Here is a 21,825-nt window from a genome sequence, read left to right as displayed (position 1 = left end):
TATGCCCGAAACGTCGATTCTCCTGTTCCTTGGATGCTGCCTGACCTGCTGCACTTTTCCAGCAACACATTTTCAGCCCAGATGGGATCTATCCCAGGTTGCTGAGGGAGGCGACAGAGGAAATAACTGAGGCCCTGACAGATATCTTTGTGGTATCCTTAAATACAGGTGAGGTGCCGGCGGGCTGGGTGCTGGCAGGTGGGACTAGGGGGTTGGGATATCTGGTTGGCATGGACAGGTTGGACTGAAGGGTCTGTTTCCATGCTGTAAATCTCTGACTCTATGGCTGGAGGGTTGCTCATCTTGTCCCCCTGTACAAGAAGGGTAGTAGGGATATTCCGGGTAACTACAGACCAATGAGCCTGATGTCAGTGGTGGGAAAGTTGCTGGAGAAGGTACTGAGGGATAGGATCTATTTATATTTAGAAAAGAGTGGGCTTATCAGTGATAGGCAACATGGTTCTGTGCGGGGGAGATCGTGCCTTACAAATTTAATAGAGTTCTTCGAGGAAGTGACCAAGTTGATAAATGAAGGAAGGGCTGTTGATGTCATATACGTGGACTTTTGTAAGGCATTTGATAAGGATCCCCATGGTAGACTCATGGAGAAAATGAAGTCACATGGTGTGCAGGGTGTTCTAACTAGGTGGATAAAGAACTGGTTGAGCAACAGGAGAAAGAGAGTAGTAGTTGAAGGGAGTTTCTTGAAATGGAGAAAGGTGACCAATGGTGTTCCACAGGGATCAATGCTGGGGCCACTGTTGTTTGTAATATACATAAATGATCTGGAAGAGGGCACTGTTGGTATGATCAGCAAGTTTGCAGATGACACGAAGATTGATGGAGTAGCAGAAAGCATAAGGGACTGTCAGAGAAACAGGCAGAAAAGTGGCAGATGGATTTCAATCCAGGCAAATGTGAGGTGATGTATTTAGGCAAGACTAATTCTAGAGCGAATTATACAATGAATGGAAGAGCATTGGGAAAAGTTGATGGACAGAGAGATCTGGGAGTGCAGGTCCATTGTACCCTGAAGGTTGCTGCACAGGTGGATAGAAAGCCTATAGTATGCTTGCCTTCATCAGACAGGGTATTGAGTATAAGAGCTGGCAAGTCATGTTAAAATTGTACAAGACATTGGTTCAGCCACATTTAGAATACTGTGTACAGTTCTGGTTGCCACATTAGCAAAAGGATGTCGACGCTTTGGAGAGGGTGCAGAGAAGGTTTACGAGGATGTTGCCTAGTATGGAAGGTGCTAGCTATGAAGAGAGGTTAGGTTTATTTTCACTAGAAAAAGGGAGATTGAGGGGGGACCTGATTGAGGTTTACAAAATCATGAAGGGTATAGACAGGGTGGATAGAGACAAGCTTTTTCCCAGATTCAATAATGAGAGGTCACTCTTTCAAGGTGAGAGTTGGAAAGTTTAAGGGGAATACACATGGCAAGTACTTCACATAGCGGGTGGTGGGCATTTGGAATGCGTTGCCAGCAGAGGTGGTAGAGGCAGGCACAGTAGATTCATTTAAGTTGCATCTGGACAGATGCACGAGTAGGTGGGGAGTAGAGGGATACAGATGCTTAGGAATTGGGCGACAGGTTTAGACAGTTGATTTGATTCGGCTCGGGCTTGGAGGGCTGAAGGGCCTGGTCCTGGGCTGTAAATTTTCTTTGTTCTTTCTTTGTTCTAACATAAGGGCTTGCAACAAAAGAATAGGATGGGTGCCAGAATTAGGCAAAAGTGAGGACTTCAGATGCTGGAAACCCAGAGTTTAGATCAGTTGGATGGGGTCAGGTCAGGTCAGGAATGATGAAGGGCTTTTGCCCAAAATGTCGACTTGCTCCTCTGATGCTGCCTGACCTGCTGTGCTTTTCCAGCACCACTCTGATCTAAACTCTGGGTGCTAGAATTAGCCAAATCCCACCTAAAGATAGCCTAACTAATTTTACGTTACAAAATTGCGATCAGACATCAATAGACTATTTCGAAGTTTGGGTAAAGTGGACCAAAGATGGCAACAAACCATTTCGTTTAATTTAGAAAGAATATCTCGTTTAGAGGAATGTTTCTGAGATAGAGACCCAGTTAGGAGAGGTAAGAAGGAGGTAAACTGGGCAGCATTTCGTGATTGGAAGAGGGAAGCCGAGACGGGAAGAGACAGAAGAGTACTGAACAAACTCGAGCAGGGAAGAAAAAAAGGCGGACGGCGGGGGAAGGCACAGCAAGTCGTAGATTTTAAGCGGGAGGTAGAAAGCTACAGCCAAATGATGGTTAGACCGTCCGAAGGGTGTAATCCAAGTGCCCCTCCCCCTAAGCAGGAAGATGAGGAGACTTTAGAACAAAAGTGAGATAATAGTTATTCCCTGCACCGCTTTATCAGGCCCTCGAACAAGACCCAGGGGATGGGCAACAATAACAATTTCGGGGTGCGCCGACACTGTTCAGGCAGGCGGCTCTACCAGCTGTTCTGCTGACAATACTGGGTTAAAGGCAGACCTTCAAAAACATTAACAAGAAGTAATACAGAGGCAATCGGTAAGATATAACTGCAGGGAAGATCAATAGTCCCAGAGCCAGGTTCAGGGAAGCGGCAGAGGCAGCAATAACACTCACCGACCTTGCCCCAATCCTGCCATTCAACTCGAGATGGCTATAAATGAATTAGGTACCATTGTCCTTTGTCATGAACCGAGCAAAATGAGCGTGGAGACCCCCGCCCCGCCATCCTCAAAGGATGGCTTAAAGAGGAAAGTCCTCCTGTGGACGTAACGGCCAGTTTGTCTCTGTCGGATGCTCGGAACCCCCTCAGTGAGCCAATACAAGACCCATGGACTGTTAGGTTTGTATTTTCTCGAAATCCAACCGGCAATATTCAAATTTAATTTTAAGTGTATAAAATGGGCAATAACGTCTCTAGTGAAACCCATCGTAAAAAAACCTGAGGATCCATTTCCGCCTAATACCACATTTATTTGCGATTGCTTAAAAGAATTAGGTGTCCGAAGTCACAGAGAGAGAAACACCGACTGTTGGTGCCGTGTTCAATGAACTAAGCGTTAACTGTTTGCGGTCCGGGTTGAACGAACATTTGTTAGTTGGTGATTGAATCTTTGTTTTCATTACCTACCAGCAATACCAAACTCAACCCTCAAGCCACTCTATCCTTCATGCTGGCCACAAAAGCATTTTATTCTTCCACATTCCCCTCTTTTTGTCCTGAAAGGACAACCAAATTCTAAATCTGAATGGAGCCTGTGAACGAGGGGCAGAAGGGACAAAATGTTGGACCATAATGGGGCAGTTATAGTTTTTTGACAAGAGAGGTGCAAGACGTTCTACAGCAGGAGACCAGAACAAAGATGACAATAGTAAAAAGAGTAGAATCCCAAGCGCCCATTGTACAAGAGTTTCCCCCATCCCCCTAACAAGGAATACAGCCAGGTAAATGGTCCCCAAGGTGCCTCTGGGGGTCTACATAATTCTTTTCCTTTCTTCCTGACCTCATCTGCTTCCTTCTGGATGTGGGCAACAAGGTCAGTGATGGTTTCAGTGGAGTCAGGGATGTAGGTGCAACATTCTGATCCTATGATCCTATTTAAGTGCCGCTTCTCTTAAACCAGATTGTTCTGTTTCTGTCAAAACATATACTGTAACATACCACCATCTATCTCAACCATCTTAGTATCCTCCTGTTTTTAAGATTTTCTGTTAGTTTTGATTAATTATCTTGTTAACACGTTATATAAGCAGACACAATTGTAAGCAGAAACAATTAACTATTTCAGATCCATCAACTCCCATTGCGAATCCCTTAACTGCCCCTTTTATTTGATTTAAACCATTTTTTAAAAAATCAAAATTCAAAAGCAAAAACTTAAAATTGTCAAAACAAAAAGCAAGTAATAAACTTAAAATCACCAAAACAGAAAAAAAGCATTTCAGACTGAAGGGCCTGAAGCGAATTGTGAGCATGCTCAGAGACGTCTAAATGGATTAGTAACGGACGGTTAACGGAGCAAGCGAGTCAGCACTTTAGAAGCTGAAATGTGACATACAGGAGAGGCTTCAGCATTTACTGAATACAACAAGCCAGAAGAACAGAATAAGAAAAACTACAATTAAAAAAACTCCCTATCTTGGGCTATTGTAACAATTCTTATCAAGCTTCAAGTTCAGTCACTGATTGCTCACTAACGTCATATATGGATCGAAAAGTTCCCCAGTTCTCTTTTTCGAGGTATCTGTATGTCATAATTTTTTTTTTGCCCTTTCATTCAGCTCACTTATCACTGTTTTAAAATCTCCTGATGAAGGAGCAGCGCTCCGAAAGCTAGTGCTTCCAAACCAATTTAGGGCGGCTCAGTGGTTAGTACTGCTGCCTCATAGCACCAGGCTCTCAGGATCGATTCCAGCCTCGGGTGAAGTTTGCACAATCTCCCCGTGCCTGCGTGGGTTTGCTCCGGTTTCCTCCCACAGTCCAAAGATGTGCAGGTCAGGTGAATTGGTCACGCTAAGATTAGATTAGATTAGATTAGATTACTTACAGTATGGAAACAGGCCCTTCGGAAGGGCCTGTTTCCACACTGTAGGGAATCTAATCTAAATCTGTTGGACTATAACCTGGTGTTGTGTGATTTTTAACATAATTAACAAAGGAGAAGCCTACATCCTTGATATTAGATGTTCTAAAGTCTGCAAAACAAATATCATCAGGATATTGTTTAAAGAGAAATGCATTTCCAAATTTCCAATTTTCCTATTACTTTGTAAATGTATTTTTGGTATGAAAATATCAATGAGAAATTCTTATCATCCGGAATTAAAGATTCACTCATGTTAGAACATTCTGGCCAGAACATGAAACTTTAAAAGACTTTAACAAAACCTCCCATCCCTGAAGTCAAATTAATGAGCCTCCTCTGAACTATTACATCCCTTATCAGGTAAGGGGACCAAAACTGTATGCAAAATGCCATGTGTGATCTCACTAATGCCTCATACAGTTTCAGCAACATTTGCCAACTTTTATACTCAATCGCTTTTGCAATAATTGTCAAAATTCATGCAAAGGCCATTCAGGTTCTTCTGCACCAAAGTACTTTGAAGTTTCTTTTCATTTAAGTAATAAGTTGCATTTCTATTCTTCTGACCAAAATGGATAAACTCACACTTATCTATGGCAAACGTCATCTCCCAAATTTTCCCCCATTCACCTAACATCATCCATTTGTAAATTTCTTCACTGCAACTTACTTTGCAGCCCCTCATCTATTTTATAGACATTTGTAAATTCTGCTTTAATATTTTCTATGCCTGCATCCAAGTCACTGAGAAAGACTGTTAATATTTGGGAGTCAAAGATCGAACCCTCTGGCACCCAACTAGTTACGTTTTCAACCAAAAAAAGGCCCATTTATCCAAATCTTCTGCTTTCTCTTTGTGTGCCACTCCTCCAACCAAGCTAATATATTGCCCCAAACCGATGTAATCTTACATTTGTTAATTAATCCTTTGTGTAGCACCTTTATCAAATGCATTCTAGAGATCCAGAAATAGGTATATACAGAACCTGCTATAATGGTGTTGGACTGGGGTAGACAAAGTTAAAAATCACACACCAGGTTATAGTCCAACAAGTTTATTTGGAAGCAATAGCTTTTGGAGCGCTGCTCCTTCAGGTGGTTGTGGGCTTATTCCTGGTAATTTTAAATGCCTTTAAGGTGTGTTTAAATGTCTTTTAAATTTATGAGTAGATGGTTTGGTTTATTCAATTTAATCTTCACGTTTGTAATAAAGTTTGGTCTGATTGTAAAAGCAAAATCTTCAAACTTTTGTGCTTGTTTCAGCAACAGATTACTTCCTTAAAACCAAATCAAATAACAATATGATCTATCAAGCCAGTTTCGTGTCAAGCATCTGACTTGTATGGTAATAACATTAGATGAAATGACACTCTTTATTCACTTTCTGAGCACTTCGTCTCAGTTTTGGGGAAATTATTCCACTTTATGACTTTTATTTGATTTTTGAGTTGGTCAGTGCTCCTGGGCAGCTTTATCTCCACTTTATTCACCAATCTGTGGCTGTTCGCGGCCATTCCGATTAAAGGAGCAGTTGTTTATTGGTGTTTCTTCCCAATTTGCCGGTTTTCTCCCCAAATTTATTCGCGTTTGTTTTGAGATTATTCCTTGAGGGCGGGATCGATGGGAATTCGCGTCCAGGTCGAAGGCGAATTTCCGGTGCCATGGAATTACTTCCGGTGGAATTAGTGACGTGTCGGGAAAACCGTGAGCGAGGGAGCAGCTGCTGGTCGCCCGTGAGTCACTGAGATGGTGATGGAGGGAACCGACAGACAGGTACAGGAGACCTTTCAAACCTATCCCCAACCGCGCTCCGGCGTGGGGTCTGTGTCCCCCACCCCCACTCCCCCAGGCGTGGGGTCTGTGTCCCCCACCCCCACTCCCCCAGGCGTGGGGTCTGTGTCCCCCACCCCCCCACCCCCGGGCTCGGGGTCTGTGTCCCCCACCCCCACTCCCCCAGGCGTGGGGTCTGTGTCCCCCACCCCCACTCCCCCAGGCGTGGGGTCTGTGTCCCCCACCCCCACTCCCCCAGGCGTGGGGTCTGTGTCCCCCACCCCCACTCCCCCAGGCGTGGGGTCTGTGTCCCCCACCCCCACTCCCCCAGGCGTGGGGTCTGTGTCCCCCACCCCCACAGGTGTGGGATCTGACTCTTCCCCCCTTTGCTGAAATATTTGTATCATCAATAGTCACAAGTGAGGTGCTGGATGAATGGAGGTTCGCTAATGTGGTGCCACCCTTTAAGAAAGATGGTAAGGAAAAGGCAGGGAGCTATAGACCGCTGAGCTTGACATCGGTGGTGGGTACATTGTTGGAGGGAATCCTGAGGGACAGGACTGACATGTAATTGGAAAGGCAAGGACTGATTAGGGTCAGTCAACATGGTTTTGTGTGTGGGAAGCTGTGCCTCACTGACTTAATTGAGTATTTTGAAGAAGTTATGAAGAGGGCAAAGTGGTGGACATGGTCTATATGGACTTCATTAAGGCATTCGACAAGGTTAGATCATGGTAGACTGGTTAGATCATGTGGAATATAGGGAGAGTTAGCCATTTGGATATAGAACTGGCTCGAAGGTAGAAGACAGAGGGTGGTGGTGGAGGATTGCTTTTCAGACTGGAGGCCTGTGACCAGCGGTGTGCCACAAAGATTGGTGCTGGGACCTCTACTTTTCCTCATTTATATAAATGATTTGGATGCAAACATAGGAGGTATGGTTAGTAAATTTACAGTTGACATCAAAATTGGAAGTTTAGTGGACAACGAAGAAGGTTACCTCAGAGTATAACAAGATCTTGATCAGATGTGCCAATGGGCTGAGGAGTGACAGGTGGAGTTTAATTTAGATAAATGTGAGGTGCTGCATTTTGAGAAAACAAATCAGAGCAGGACTTATACACTGAATGGTAAGGTCCTAGGGAGTGTTACTGAACAAAGAGATCTTGGAGTGCAGGTTTATAGTTCCTTGAAAGTGGAGTCGCAGGTAGATAGTGAAGAAGGCATTTAGATTAGATTACTTACAGTGTGGAAACAGGCCCTTCGGCCCAACAAGTCCACACCGACCCTCCGAAGCGTAACCCCCCCGGACCCATTCCACTACATTTACCCCTTCATCTAACACTACGGGCAATTTACCATGGCCAATCCACCTAACCTGCACATTTTTGGACTGTGGGAGGAAACCGGAACACCCGGAGGAAACCCCCACAGACACAGGCCGAATGTGCAAATTCCACACAGAGTCGCCTCCGGGTCTCTGGCGCTGTGAGGCAGCAGTGCTAACCACTGTGCCACCGTGCTGCCCATATATGCTTTCCTTTAATATGCTTTCCTCTATTGGTCAGATCATTGAGTATAGGAGTTGGGAGGCCATGTTGCAGCAATATGGGACATTGGTTAAGCCACTTTTGGAATATTGCATTTAGTTCTGGTCTTCCTGCTATGGAAAGGATGTTGTGAAATTTCAAAAGGTTCAGAAAAGATATATACAAGGATTTTACTAGAGTTGGAGGGTTTGAGCTATAGGAAGAGGCTGAATAGGCTGGAGCTACTTTCCCTGGAGCATCAGAGGCTGAGGAGTGACCTTATAGAGGTTTGTAAAATTGAGGGGCATGGATAGGGTAAATAGACAAAGATTTTTTTGCCCCAGGTAGGGGAGTCCAAAACTAGAGGGCATAGGTTTAAGATGAGAGGAGAAAGATATGAAAGAACCTAAGGGCAACGTTTTCATGCAGAAGATAGTGAGTGTATGGAGTGAGCTGCCAGAAGGAGTGATGGAGGCTGGTACAGTTTAAAAGGCACCTGGATGGGTATATGAATCAGAAAGGATTAGTGGGATATGGACCAAATGCTGGCAAACGGGACTAGATTTCTTTAAGATATCTTGTTAGCATGGATGAATTGGACCAAAGGGTCTGATTCCGTTCTGTACATCTGAGTCTGTTACCCTTGATTTACTGACTGATTCGAAATTTGTTTCAGCCTGTTGACACACTTTGTGGCCATCCATTTCGAGTGACCATGAAGATTTCGGGTATCTTCAATCCACTAAAATTCAGGTTTCTATAGACAGGAATCAATGCTGCGACTCGAATGTGCTTTAGCCAAATTTGCAGACAACACAAAAATAGTTGGAAAGGCAGGTTGCAAAATGGATGAAAACAGTTAAGAGACATATTGAAATGTTAAGAAAGTGGGCAGAAAGCTGGCAAAAGAGAGAACAAAAAAGCAAAATATTATTTCAATGGAGAAAAGTGGCAGAAAGCAGCAACACAAGGGGTTAGAGTATTTGTGCACCAAACACCTAAAACGAGCACACAGGTGCAGCAGGTAATCGAGAATGCCAATTTGCATTGGAGGAGTTGGAGATTTTAAGAATTGGGAAATCTTGTTGCATCTGTACAGGCAGGAATAGTTTGATTGGTTTTGATCCCCTTATTTAAGAAAAACAATTATGTCATTGGAAGCAGTTCAGGAAGGATCACAAGGATGATCCATGGTATGGAAGAATTTGATTTCATTGAAACATTCTTAAGGAGCTTAACAGGTTGAGTGCTGAGAGGATGTTTTCCCTCATAGTAGAATCTAGGAACACGGGGCATAGTCTCAGCATAAAGGACTGATTTGAGGAGATATTTTCTGAGTATTGAAAGTCTTTGGAACTCTTTGTCACAGAGTCCTCGAGGCTGAGATAGATAAGATGTTTGATTAGTAAGTGAATCAAGGGTTATGGGGAAAAGGCACGAAAGTAGATGTGAGGAATATCAGCTCAGCCATGAGTGGTGGAGCAGGCTTGAGGGCTGAATGACGGACTCCACTTCTGAGTTCTTGGTCTATAGACCGCATTCATTTTACAGTCTCCCTTATTTATCTCTTACAGTATCTCATACAAATTTCACATCTCTGTATCTGATGAAATGGTTTTAGTGATCTTTGAGGGATATTTGGGCGGCACAGTGGTTAGCACTGCTGCCTCACAGCGCCAGAGACCCGGGTTCAATTCCCGCCTCAGGCGACTGACTGTGTGGAGTTTGCACGTCCTCCCCGTGTCTGCATGGGTTTCCTCCAGTTTCCTCCCACAGTCCAAAGATGTGCAGGTAAGGTGAATTGGCCATGCTAAAATTGCCCATAGTGTTAGGTAAGGGGTAAATGTATGGGTGGGTTGCGCTTCGGCGGGTCAGTGTGGACTTGTTGGGCCGAAGGGCCTGTTTCCACACTGTAAGTAATCCTAATCTGATCTAATCTAAATATTTATTTCAATTGGCTGTGTAAGTAGAGTAAGGAATGTCATGTTTTTAAGTATAATCTTCATAATTAAATTGAGCTACTCTGAGCACAGCCAGGCATTTCCTAACAAAGTGTTGACTACCATAGCCTAAATGATCATCTTCCATGATAGCAAACTGCCATTTGGTTTCATAGACTCTTTGGCTTTTGACCTTGCTTTGCTACAACTTCCCAGTACTTGGCCAAATCATTGAGCAGCCTTCTAGTTCAAAATCAGTATGGGAACATGTCAGATTGTTTACAGAGGACCTGTCCTATAAATTTTAACTGCTACCTTCATGTGTGTTTTCTACAAAAATGTGGAGAGGCTTCATTATGTTAATCTTTACAATTAAGTATGCTAACAGCATTAATAATTGAGCAAAAATTGGGAAATAGCTGATGTAATTTTTGACATGTCACTATGTTTGCATTATGGATTTGACAGCTGGGAGATGTGTGCTGCATTAATTTCATAATGTATTGCTACCTGCCCCACCCTGCATTCCACTCCAGTCAAACCTCTACCACTTTGCCTTGAACCTAATGTTGACTTCCTGACAGTGCCTTGGATTTTGGTTCCTATTCCTTCTGCTTTCTATTGTCGAAAGGAGAAATAGCTTCGTCCTGTTACATTTGACTTTCAATACCATGGTGCATATAAAAGCTTTTACTTGCAGAGGTTATTTGATTTCACCACATGTTGAATGTCCCTTTCTGAGTTGTTGACCAATGGAAATGTATTCATTTGCATTTTCAGCAATGATGCCTTGTATTGCGCAACATGTTATATCTAACTTTCCCTGATTGTAGATTGCTCTATGGTCATAGATTCATTACGCTCCTGATTTCTGCCTTGTAAATGGTGGGTATGTTTTGGGCAGTCAGGAGGTGAGTTACTTAGTTGCAGTATTCCTAGCGTGTGACCTGCTCTTGTAACTGTAGTATTTATATGCCACCCAGATTGATAAGGTTGTTAAAAATGTATACGGTGTGTTAGCTTTTATTGGTAGAGGGACTGAATTTCGGAGCACAAGGTCATGTTGCAGCTGTACAAAACTTGCATGCGTCACACTTGAAATATTGCATATAGTTCTGGTCACTGCATTATAGGAAGAATATGGAAGCTTTCGAATGGGTTCTGAAGAGATTTACTGGGATGTTGCCTGGTATGGAGGGAAGGTCTCATGAGGAAAGGCTGAGGGACTTGAGGCTGTTTTCACTAAAGAGAAGAAAGTTGAGAGGTGACTTAATTGAGACAGAAAGATAATCAGTGGGTTAGATAGGATGGACAGTGAGAGCCTTTTACCTCAGATGGTGATGGCTAGCATGAAGGGATATAGCGTTAAATTGGGGGGTGAAAAATATAGGACAAATGTCTGAGGTAGTTTCTTTACTCAGTAGTAGGGGCTGCAATTGTAGTAGACTCGCCAGCTTTAAGGGCATTTAAATGATCATTGGATAAACGCATGGATGAAAATGGAATAGTGTAGGATTATACGCTTCAGATTGGTCCCATAGGTTGGCGCAACATCGAGGGCCTGTACTGCGCTGTGATGTTCTATGTTCTGTATATGGTGAGTCCAATTCAGTTTCTGATCAATGGTAATACTGAAGACATGATAGTAGAAAATTCAATGATAGTAGTACCACTGAATGTGAAGGGGTGGTGATTAGATTGTTCCTTTCTGGAGATGATCATTGCCTGGTATTTGTGCATTGTCAATGTTATTTGCCACTTTTCAGTCCAGGTCTTGATGTTGTTCAGGTCTTGTATTTGTACATTGAAAGCTTCAGCATCCGAGGAGTCACAAATAGTGCTGAACATGGTGTAATCATTAACGAAAATCCCGCTTCTGACCTTATGGAGGGAAGATCATTAATGAACCAGCTGAAGATGGTTAGGCCTAGGATGCTACTCTGCGGAGCTCCTGCAGAGATGTCCTGGAGTTGAGATGACTAATGTCCAGTAACCACAACCATCCTCCTTCGTGCAAGGTATGACTTCAACCAGTCAAGAGCTTCTGATTCCCATTGGTTCCAGTTTTGCTTGTTATCAAATGTGACCTTGATGTCAAGGTTCTCACTCACACTCACGTCAGCAGCTTGCTCAGCCTTTTTCAAGGGCTTTTAAGAGTCAAGTACGTTGCTGTGGATCTGGAGTCATGTGTAGCCCACAGTGGGTAAGAACAGCAGATTTTGTTCCCCGGATGACGTTCGTGAGCCTTTGTCTTTAACAAAATTGGTCAGTGTGAAGGAAACTTCAGTGGAGTGAGAATAGGCTAAGTGAGTGAACAAGAAATTATGTTCAAAGGGGAAAGAGGTATTTTATTTAACACTTACTGCAAGGAGATGTGGGAGAAGTTGAAAGGCGTGGGTTGAAAGGCTGAACTGCAGTGTAACCAGTGACAGAATACCATTGTGAATCACAGCATGATGTTTGTGCAAGGAAAGAAACTGATTAGTGAGGAAGATGAGTCTTTAGTCTAAAGACTAAAGATTTTTAGTCTTTAAAGTAAAATAAGATCTTTAGATTTCCAATGTTTTTCTTCTCTTTTCCTAAAAATACCTGAGTAAATATTAGTTTAGTTTAGTATGGATGTTTGAACATCAGGAATTTGGAATTATTAATTTATAGATTAAGTCAATATGATTGAGATGGTTGGACAGGTGATCTGATGCTGCTTCAGCATGTGGAAACTGGCGGAGACCAAGGTGATCCAGAGCAAACACATTTGTAGTAAGAAAAACAGAAATTGCTGGAAGAGCTTAGCATCTGTGGAGAGAAATCAGAGTTACCGTTTTGGGTCCAGTGACCCTTCCTCAGAAGTAGTGTCTGCAGCCCAAGGAGCTGGAATTCAAGCTGTCGATATTACATCAGGGAAAAGGAACATAACTGGGCACTTTGCTCCATCAGGTTGTCACACCTCTCAGACTTGGTAATTCAAAATTGGATGGTTTTCAGGGACAAGTGAGGATGTGACTGCAGGTGTGAAAGGGGGAAATTGCAATTGTGGAGTTTCAACTTGTGTAATTGTCTTGCAAGAGTGTGGATTGCAGGGAGGAGCAGCAAACTGAACACAACACCTTGGTATAGAGAGCTATTGAAATGGCTGGAGGAAATAGAAATTGTAGTAATGGTTGGGCAAAATATAAAAGGGGACCAGATACAGCTGTTTGCAACCATGAGTGGGAATCTTGAAGATTTGTTGCCTGCTTCTGTTGGGAGGGGAGGTTCCAACATTGGTATCAGTGACAATGTGTGGACTAGAAAGGAGGTTCGGCTGAAAACATTTAAACAATTAGGAGCTAAATTAAAGCAGCTGAACCATCAAGGTAATAACCTCTGGATTACTACCTGAAACACAGGCAAACTGACACACAGTAAATAAAGTCAAGGAGTTACATGTATGGCTCAGAGCTTGTAATGAGTGGAATAACATCAATACTGGGGTAACTGTACTGGCACCAGTATTAGGGTAGAAGAGGATTGCTCTGTTGGGGCAGGGTGGACTTCACTTCAACCGTGCTGGGACCAATGTGCTGGCAAAAAAAATAACTGGAGCTGGGGAGAGGGTTTTAAACTAACTTTGAATGATTTGTCACATCGCCACAATCTGCCGCCATTTTGAATACTTTAAGAATAAAAAGAGACTCTTTCAGTTGTATATCTTTGTTCCACTATCTTCACCCATGAGTCCTGAGTTAGGTCACCAGTGACATGACAGTTGTGCCGCCACCCCTCCTCCATCGTCCCACTGTCATCTGCACATGTACCACCATCATAGGAGTTGCCACTCTTTAGGTGCCATCTCTTTGCCACTGGGCGCACCTCGCTGCCAGAGAGTCCCTCACCCTTCAACCAGGCTCCATTCTGCCTCCTTGATAACCAGGAGTCACCACTCCTGACCTACTGTGACTGCAACCAGGAGTCCCTGACTCTGCTGCCACCTCGACACCAGGAGTCACCACTCCAGGCATACCACATTGGCACCACTGCAGCCACCACCTTACTAATGCCAGGAGTCCCCATTCTGGGCCTGCTGCAACCAGGAGTCCTTGGCTCTGCTGCCAGGTTAGACCACTGCCATATCATGAATCCCTTTCTGGCCATCCTCCTCCAAGATACTGACAATTAGAAGGGGAAAGAATTTGGGAGAGAGTGATGTAAGCTTAGAAAATGAAAGGGTGTGTCAGCGTAACTAGGTAGCTGTTGGAATGATGATACTCTGAGTGCAATGGGAAAGGACAGAGCCTACAAATATAGAATAACAGAACTATATAGTATCAAAGGAGTAAAATGGTATTAAGGCAAAATTAATGACTCTTTACTTGATTGTTTGTAGTATTTGGAACAAAATGAACAAATTAACGGCACAAATGCGGGTTAATGGATTTGATCTCATAGCCAAGGAATTGGTTACAAAGAGATCAAAGCTGGGGCATATGATTTTTCTTTTTCAAAAGGACAGGCAGGGAAGAAGGGGTGGTGAGGTGGTTTTGTTTATAAAGGTTAGAATAAGTATGATAGCAAGAAATTATCTTGGATGGGAAGATGTAAAAACCATTTGGCGTGAGATAAGAAATAAGGGGAGGAAGAGTCGTCTAAAGGCCCCTTGATTGTAACTGTGTAGTGGGACAAAGAATAAACCAGAAAATGATGGCATGTAATAAAGGCAATTCATGACTTTAATCTTTGTGGAGATTGGGAACATTTAAATTTATAGAAGTAGCCACAAGAAGAAATTCATAGAGGCCTTTTTCTCTTTCTCCAGATTGCACAAAGCTGCAGACTGATGTATTTGACAGTCTCAAAAATCACAACAAGCGAGGCAAATGCGATATTGACCAAATTTAAAATGGAATGGAGTTTCATAATAATAGCATCATTGAGCTTTGCAGCATCGAAAAAGACCATTCAACCTTTCAAGTCTGCACTGGTGAAAAACCAGAACCTAGCTATTTTAAAAGTGAGAACAGCAGGTGCTGGAAATCTGAAACAAAAACAAAGTGCTGGGGAGGCTCAGCAGATATGACCAATCTAACCATTCTAATCCATTTTCCATTGGCCCATGTTCTGAATGCATTGGCATCACAAGTGCACATAGTCATAGAGGTCTGCATTGTAGAAAAAGGCCTTTTGCCAATCAAGCCTGCACCAATCCAAAACAAGCACCTAACTATTAGTCTTGAATGGATTGACATCGCAAATGCACAACGAGGGTTTCTGCTTCTATTGCTCTTGTAGGCAGTTAGTTCAACACTCCCACCACATTCTGGGTGAAAATGTTTTCCTCCCATCCCTTCAGACCTCCTGCCCCTTACCTTAAGTCCACTGGTCATTGATTCCTCCATCAAGGGGAAATGTTTCTTCCTGTCTACTCTGTCCCTGATAATTTTACATATCTCAATCTTTGTAACCCTCTCAGTATCCATTGCTCCAAGCAATGCAACCTCAATCTATCCAACCTCTCTTCATAACTAAAACTTTCCAGCCCAGGCAACATCCTGGTAAACTTCCTTTCCACCCTCTTTAGTGCAATCCCATCCCTGGATTCTAGAACAGCATACCAATATTCTAGCTGTAGCCTAACCAACATTTTATGCAGTTCTAGCATCACCTCTGTTAGGTTCTTTCCCGAGGTTTCACACATGAGATGCAATTTGCACACACCGACTTCTGCAAACAGTTAAAGTTTAATAAAGATTGTACAGCTAGGTGACCCCCTTTGACCCCCCTCGCTGGCATGTGAGGTTGAGTCAAAGTGAGGCCCTGAACAAAGAAAACACATCCCCTTTATATAGGTCATTTGGTCATGCTGACAGATACTCTGGCCACTTCCCCACAGTCACATGCCACTCAAGACAAATCCCAGTCACTCTGTCACATGTTATCCCAGGTACAATGGTAGGATGAGATCATCCTCTGAGATAATGCAAATGCTAATACTCAAATCCTGGGGAATCATTATACAGATGATTTCCTAACTCTGATTTCCCCAAGACAATGTAGGTGTGATGGGTCCTAGCTTTGGGATGGCCCTGCAACTGAGTTCTGGCTCCGCTTCTTTCTCAGTGTAATGGCCTCAGCATTGAGAATAATCCTCACATCCCTTCAGCACATTTGGAGACATAAGAGAGGCATGTATAATTTCTGATCTTTTTACGGCTTTCACAATGCATTGAATTCCTAGTTCTCAGGCAGTAATCCAAGCTCTTTGTACAGAACCCTTTTATCATGGGTCAAGTACCTATTAAAATGGACAATCTCTAGATGGACTGTGGTCTTATTGATTGTGTAGTTTTACTCACAGTCAGTGCTAGGTCAGAAAACAACTCTGAAATGTTTTGGTTTAATTCTCAGTCTTCCTTCCTTCGGTGGTTTTATAGTACATTTTATTGTGTTGTGACAGTGTGTGTATTTTCACCCAAGGAGATGCAGTAAGTGCATATGTAAATACATGGTAAATTAGTAGTGTTACTGTGTTATATGGAACAAGGATTTCCTGATTCAGGTAGAATTTGCTGACTTTCGCCAGTCTGTTGGTGGAAAGGCTGCTGTTGATGTTAGTTTCTTTGGCCTGGTCTCTTGGTCTCATCCTGAACCAAGATTTGCTTTTCAGCAGCTTTGGCACAAGACTTAATCGTAGAACTGCCCTCTGCTTAAGAAAAATGCGGAGGAAGGAATTTTTAAAAAAGTTTAAAAAAAAACTTTGTCATCTGGTATATTATTGGCACAGAAAGATCTGTAAGAGATGGAAATGATGCCTTTGTGGCAGGGAGTTGTGGTAATAGGTGCTTGATTTTCTCTGAGACATTCCACATCTTTGCATGGGTGGTGCACACTTACCTGCCCCACTGGCCTCCATTGATGTTAGCTGCTGAAGCCTTGCCTTATGGTCATTGTGTAGGTGCATCAGACACTTGAGGGACCCCTGTTACCCTAATGTGCCAGGTCAGCCATAGTGGAAGATAGATGGAGAGTAAATCTTTTCCAGTTTGTCAGCCTGGATCTCAGTAGTGTGATATTTGTTCTTTTCCATGTCAGCCATTCTGTGATTTCTGAGAATGAAGTGGCAGTTAATGACAATTCTATGACATCTCCATATGTCAGGGCAAAATAGATTGACTATTCCAGCTGACCAACCTTTACAGCCAGTAAGGTCAGAGCTGAACATGATTACTTGACTGTGAATCGATTAGAAGCTTGTATGAATAGGAAAATGCTGTCTCCTCAGGAGATTGATTTGAAGATACAGTTGTAAATGCTGCCTCTGTTTTATTTGGCTATTGTATCCTGAACATACAGAACATTGAACCCTCTGTTAATGTTTCAAGTCAACTGATCTTTGAAAGGTTGACCTGAAACGTTATCTCTGTTTCTTGCTACCAAACCTACTGATTGAACACTTATTGTTATTTTAGATTCCCAGCATTTCAGTTTTCAGCTTAATAGTAAACTCATGCAGTGGCTGAAGGAAGAAGTCTACTATTGCAGGCAAACAAATTGGTGAAAACCGGAAAAACCTGTCTAAATTATACATCACTGCTTGCAATCAATTAACTTCACCATTGAACAAATGGAGGAAGTTTGGCTAATTTTTCATTAGCTGGTAGTTTCTTGGTGAAGGAGTAACTCCGCTTTACTTCTGCCTTTGAATGAAATATGTACATCTAGTGCAACACCATTTTCATTTCTTTTGTTCATGGAATTTGGGTGTTGCTGTCTGGGCAGTAATAATCACCATTCCCTAATTGCCCTTGAAAAGGTGGTGATGAGCTATCTTTCTGAACCGCTGCAGTTGGTGTTGGTGCATCCACAGTGCTGTTTGGGAGGGAATTCCAGGATTTTGACTCCATGACACTCGAGGAATGTAGGTACAGTTCCAAGTCAGGATGAGGTGGATTTGAAGGGTTTTGTCAAAAAAAACAATGGTGACTTGTTTGGTTTCATGCTATAATCCTTTTTTTTAAAAAGAGATTTTGCTTAATTGAGTTTGCAAGGTATCTTGGCTGCATATCCTAGAAGAGCCCTCATGTATGAAACTTGTGGGTGAAGTGGCTGGTTCTGTTTTTCCAATGGAGAAAGGGAACAAATGGAGACTAGATCAGATAGGTCTGAGTGAGGTATAGATTGAGTATGTAGTTGGGAATTTCATTTGTACAATTTGGTGCAGAGAGAGTAACAGGCCATTTCCCACCTTTTCAGTCTCCAATGTAACACACACATCACATACAAAGTGGTTGAGTATTTTTATCCTTTTGCTTTCAAAACTGGAGTAACGTATTATTTTAAGTTTTTATGAGTGATATTCTGGTCTACTTGCAGTAAAGCTTATAGAATATTTAGTATTTTCTGTTTATTTTAATATGTAAATTTGTTGAAATACTAAGAATATAAGTTCAGGCAGGGCTAGTGACATTGATTAAATATTTTACTGAATAAATGAAGATGGCATGTCAGCAGTATTTGGGGCTACTGAATGTGGGAGCTCATGGATATGTGTGATCCAAGGCGCGCACATCTGTAGAAAGTGCCTGTTACTGGTGCAACTTCGACTGAGAATCATTGAGCTGTAGATGTGCTGAGGACATTGCGACATATCTGGGAGATGGGAACATTACCTGGGCGCTCCAGACATGGTCATAACCTTTAAGACAGGCTCTTCTGGTTTGGTCCAAGGCAAGAGTGTGTGACAATGAGAGGTACACATTAGGGAATACCAGAGATGGAGGAACATTAGCCCTTGCAATTGTCCAACAGCTTTGAGGTTTTTACACTTTTTGTGAATGAAAGCTATGAACTAGAAGGTGGATGACCATGACATTATGCTATTGGGTGCCATTTAAGGTGTGTGTGTGTGTGTGGGGCGGGGGGGCCAACAGAGTGTTATTAGGAATGTAATGTAGTAGAGGGCAATAGAGTCAGTGAGAGAAACAGTTTTCTGCAACCACAGCAAGAGGCTGTGTGGCCCAGTGTCAAGGTTCAGGATATCTACTTTAGAACTTGCAGTGGGAGAACGTCCAGTGGTCGTGGTCCATGTAGAACCAATGACATTGTTAGAAATAGGAAAGAGGTGATTCTTAGCCTGTAGCTGCTCATACAATATGCAGCTGAAATGATATATTGAATGGCCCTGTAATCTTTTGCTATAAACTCTGGGTCTTATGATCCTGCTTCACAACCACCTGATGAAGGAGCAGTGCTTTGAAAGCTGGTGCTTCCAAATAAACCTGTTGGACTGTAACCTGATTTGTATGTTTTTTAATTTTGTCCACCCCAGTCCAACACTGGTTCCTCCAAATCATGTATGAACATGTGAGATGCAGTTTTGGATGATCACTTGTTGTAAATATAGAAAACCACCGCACCTGAACAGATCCCTGTAAAAGTCCGTTGTTCACTTTACTACAACTAGGTCTTTGAGCCAGTTTTCACATGAAGCACGGATTCATGAAAATAAACTTGAGAAAATAGATGATTGTGTTGTAAATTGAGATAGTGGGAAACTTAAAAAGCAGCTCCTGCTTCCACATTTCTTCTGATCGGTCCCTGAGTGCGGCCGGGGTGTTGAGTTGGCAAGGTGCAAATCTTTTGCAACATGTGTTATTAATGCTAAGTCCTTGTCAGGGCAGTGGAAGTTGCTCGGTTAGACAGGCTTGCTCTTTTGGGATAATTGGCTTGAGGTGGACTGGTCTATGGAACACAGTATTAACTTGCTCGTTTAAAATACAATTGAAGCTTGGCTTAATTCAGTGACAAAGTAATGATGGCCTGAGCGCGAACCCACCTCCAAGCCAGTATAAATTGTTATGAAGGTTATTGCTATGTTGTAGGGCATTGTTGTCAGAAAATATTTGCCAATTTTGCCCAAGGCCAAAGCATGATGAATTTTTTTCTTCTTGTCTCTAAGCAACCCTCTTAAAACATTTCTAAAGGAGAGGGTGCACCTTCGAATGGTCAGAATTTTTTGGTGATTCATCATTGCCATATGCAGTTGAATCACAAATTTGCATCTTAAAATAGATTAGTCTAGACTGTAGACTTACAATACTTAAGTGGAAACATTTTGTATTCTCAAGCCTTTAGAAAGTGCACTTTGAGACAATGAGGGTTTTTGGATGAATTCCTCTGGACCAATAGCTGCCTATAAAGAGGAGATCTACTGTTAAGGAGAGGTGCTACACATGGGCACAGCAGAACAAATATAACAACAGCAGTTTTAAAAGGGAGATAAACAGACAAAGGAAGCACATGGTGAGGACAGTGCAGGGGAGAGAGAGAATCTGCATAGTTACTGCCTTTGCTGTTTTAAATTCATGTATTGCTGGACATCGGAGTGCGTCTGGGAAAATTAACAAACAGTGAATTTCATAATTAATCTAGGATGAATCTGTGTTGTGAACTTCGCCCAAACAGAATCAGATAAGTTAATCATTGTTTTAAGTGTGTCCAATAGAAAGGCTGCAGCAGTGAGTAGAGTGGGTTCTTTCTTGATTATATGTTTTTGGAGATATATCTCTTGATTAAACTTAAAATACAAGCCATAACTATTAATTTAACCTGGGCAGTGTTTTGTAGAGGAATAGGATGGTGTTATTTTCTGAGTCTGTAGATTGTGAAGGAGCAAAAATGGCCTTTAGTACAGTGATATGTACTTCTTGTCAGATGTGGGAGTTTAAAGAGAGTTTAAGGGTTACTGCGGAATATATCTGCCATCAAAGCTGTTGGATGCGAATCTTATCAGATCGAATGGATCGGTTGGAGAGACAGATAGAAGCGATGAGGAATTTGCAACAGCAACAGTATGTGATGGATGGCAGTTAGAGGAAGGGGAAAAAGTCTCCGATACAGTCACATAGATGGGTTAACTCCAGGAAAGGTAAGAGAGGTGGGCACCTAGGGCAGGAGTCTTTTGTGCATATACCCATTTCAAACAGATATGCTGTTTTGGAAAATGTAGGGGGTGATGGATTCTCAGGAGAACGTAGCACGAACAGCCAAGTTTCTGGTATTGAGACTGGCTCTAATGCAACGAGGGGTACGTCGGCTTCCAAGAGATCAATTGTGTTCGGGGATTCTGTAGTCCGAGGTACAGACAGACGTTTCTGTGGCCAGCAGCAAAAAAGCAGAATGGGGTGTTGCTTCCCTGGTGCCAGGATCAAGGATGTCTGAGGGTGCAGAATGTTCTCACGGAGGAGAGGGGCCAGCAAGAGGTCATTGTCCACATTGGAACCAACAATTATAGGAAGAGAAAAGGTTGTGATTCTGAAGGGAGATTAGAGAGTTAGGCAGGAATTTAAAAAGGAGGTCCTCAAGGGTAGTAATATCTGGATTACTCCAAGTGCTATGAGCTAGTGAGGACAGGAATAGGAGGATAGAGCAGATGAATGCATGGCTGAGGAGCTGGTGTATGGGAGAAGGATTCACATTTTTAGATCATTAGAATTTCTTTTGGGGTAGAAGTGACCTGTACAAGAAGGACGGATTGCACCACAATTGGAAGGAGACTGATATACTGGCAGGGAGATTTGCGAGACCTGCTCGGGAGGATTTAAACTAGTAAGGTGGGGGGTGGTGTGGGACCCAGGGAGATAGTGAGGAAAGAGATCAATCTGAGACTGGTACAGTTGACAACAGAAGCAAGTCAAACAGTCGGCAGGCAGGGACAAGGTAGGACTAATAAATTAAACTACATTTATTTCAATGCAAGGGGCCTAACAGGGATGTCAGATGAACTCCGGGCATGGTTAGGAACATGGGACTGGGATATCATAGCAATTATAGAAACATGGCTCAGGGATGGGCAGGAGAAAGTAAGGACTGCAGATGCTGGCGACCAGAGTTGAAAAATGTGCTGGAAAAACACAGCAGGCCAGGCAGCATCCGAGGAGCAGGAGAATCAATGATCCGGGCATAAGCCCTTCTTCAGGAATGAGTCTGGTGTGCCAAGCGGGCTGAGATAAAAGGTAAGGGGGAG

At 42.8% G+C, this 21,825-nt stretch overlaps 1 protein-coding gene across 1 annotated transcript in view; it reads left to right on the top strand.

Moving 5' to 3' along the window:
* The first annotated feature begins 6,070 nt into the window (after positions 1-6,070).
* Positions 6,071-21,825, top strand: part of sgsm3 (small G protein signaling modulator 3) — a 186,135-nt gene continuing 170,380 nt past the window's right edge. Inside the window, exon 1 of the mRNA XM_043680029.1 lies at positions 6,071-6,358. The gene's annotated coding sequence lies outside the window, so the exon portion shown is untranslated. The remainder of the gene's footprint in view (positions 6,359-21,825) is intronic.

The sequence above is a fragment of the Chiloscyllium plagiosum genome, chromosome 39 (genome assembly GCF_004010195.1).
Source record: "Chiloscyllium plagiosum isolate BGI_BamShark_2017 chromosome 39, ASM401019v2, whole genome shotgun sequence".
Lineage (NCBI taxonomy): Eukaryota > Metazoa > Chordata > Chondrichthyes > Orectolobiformes > Hemiscylliidae > Chiloscyllium > Chiloscyllium plagiosum.
Note: the sequence above shows the minus strand (reverse complement) of the source record. Positions and strands in the feature narration are given on the sequence as shown.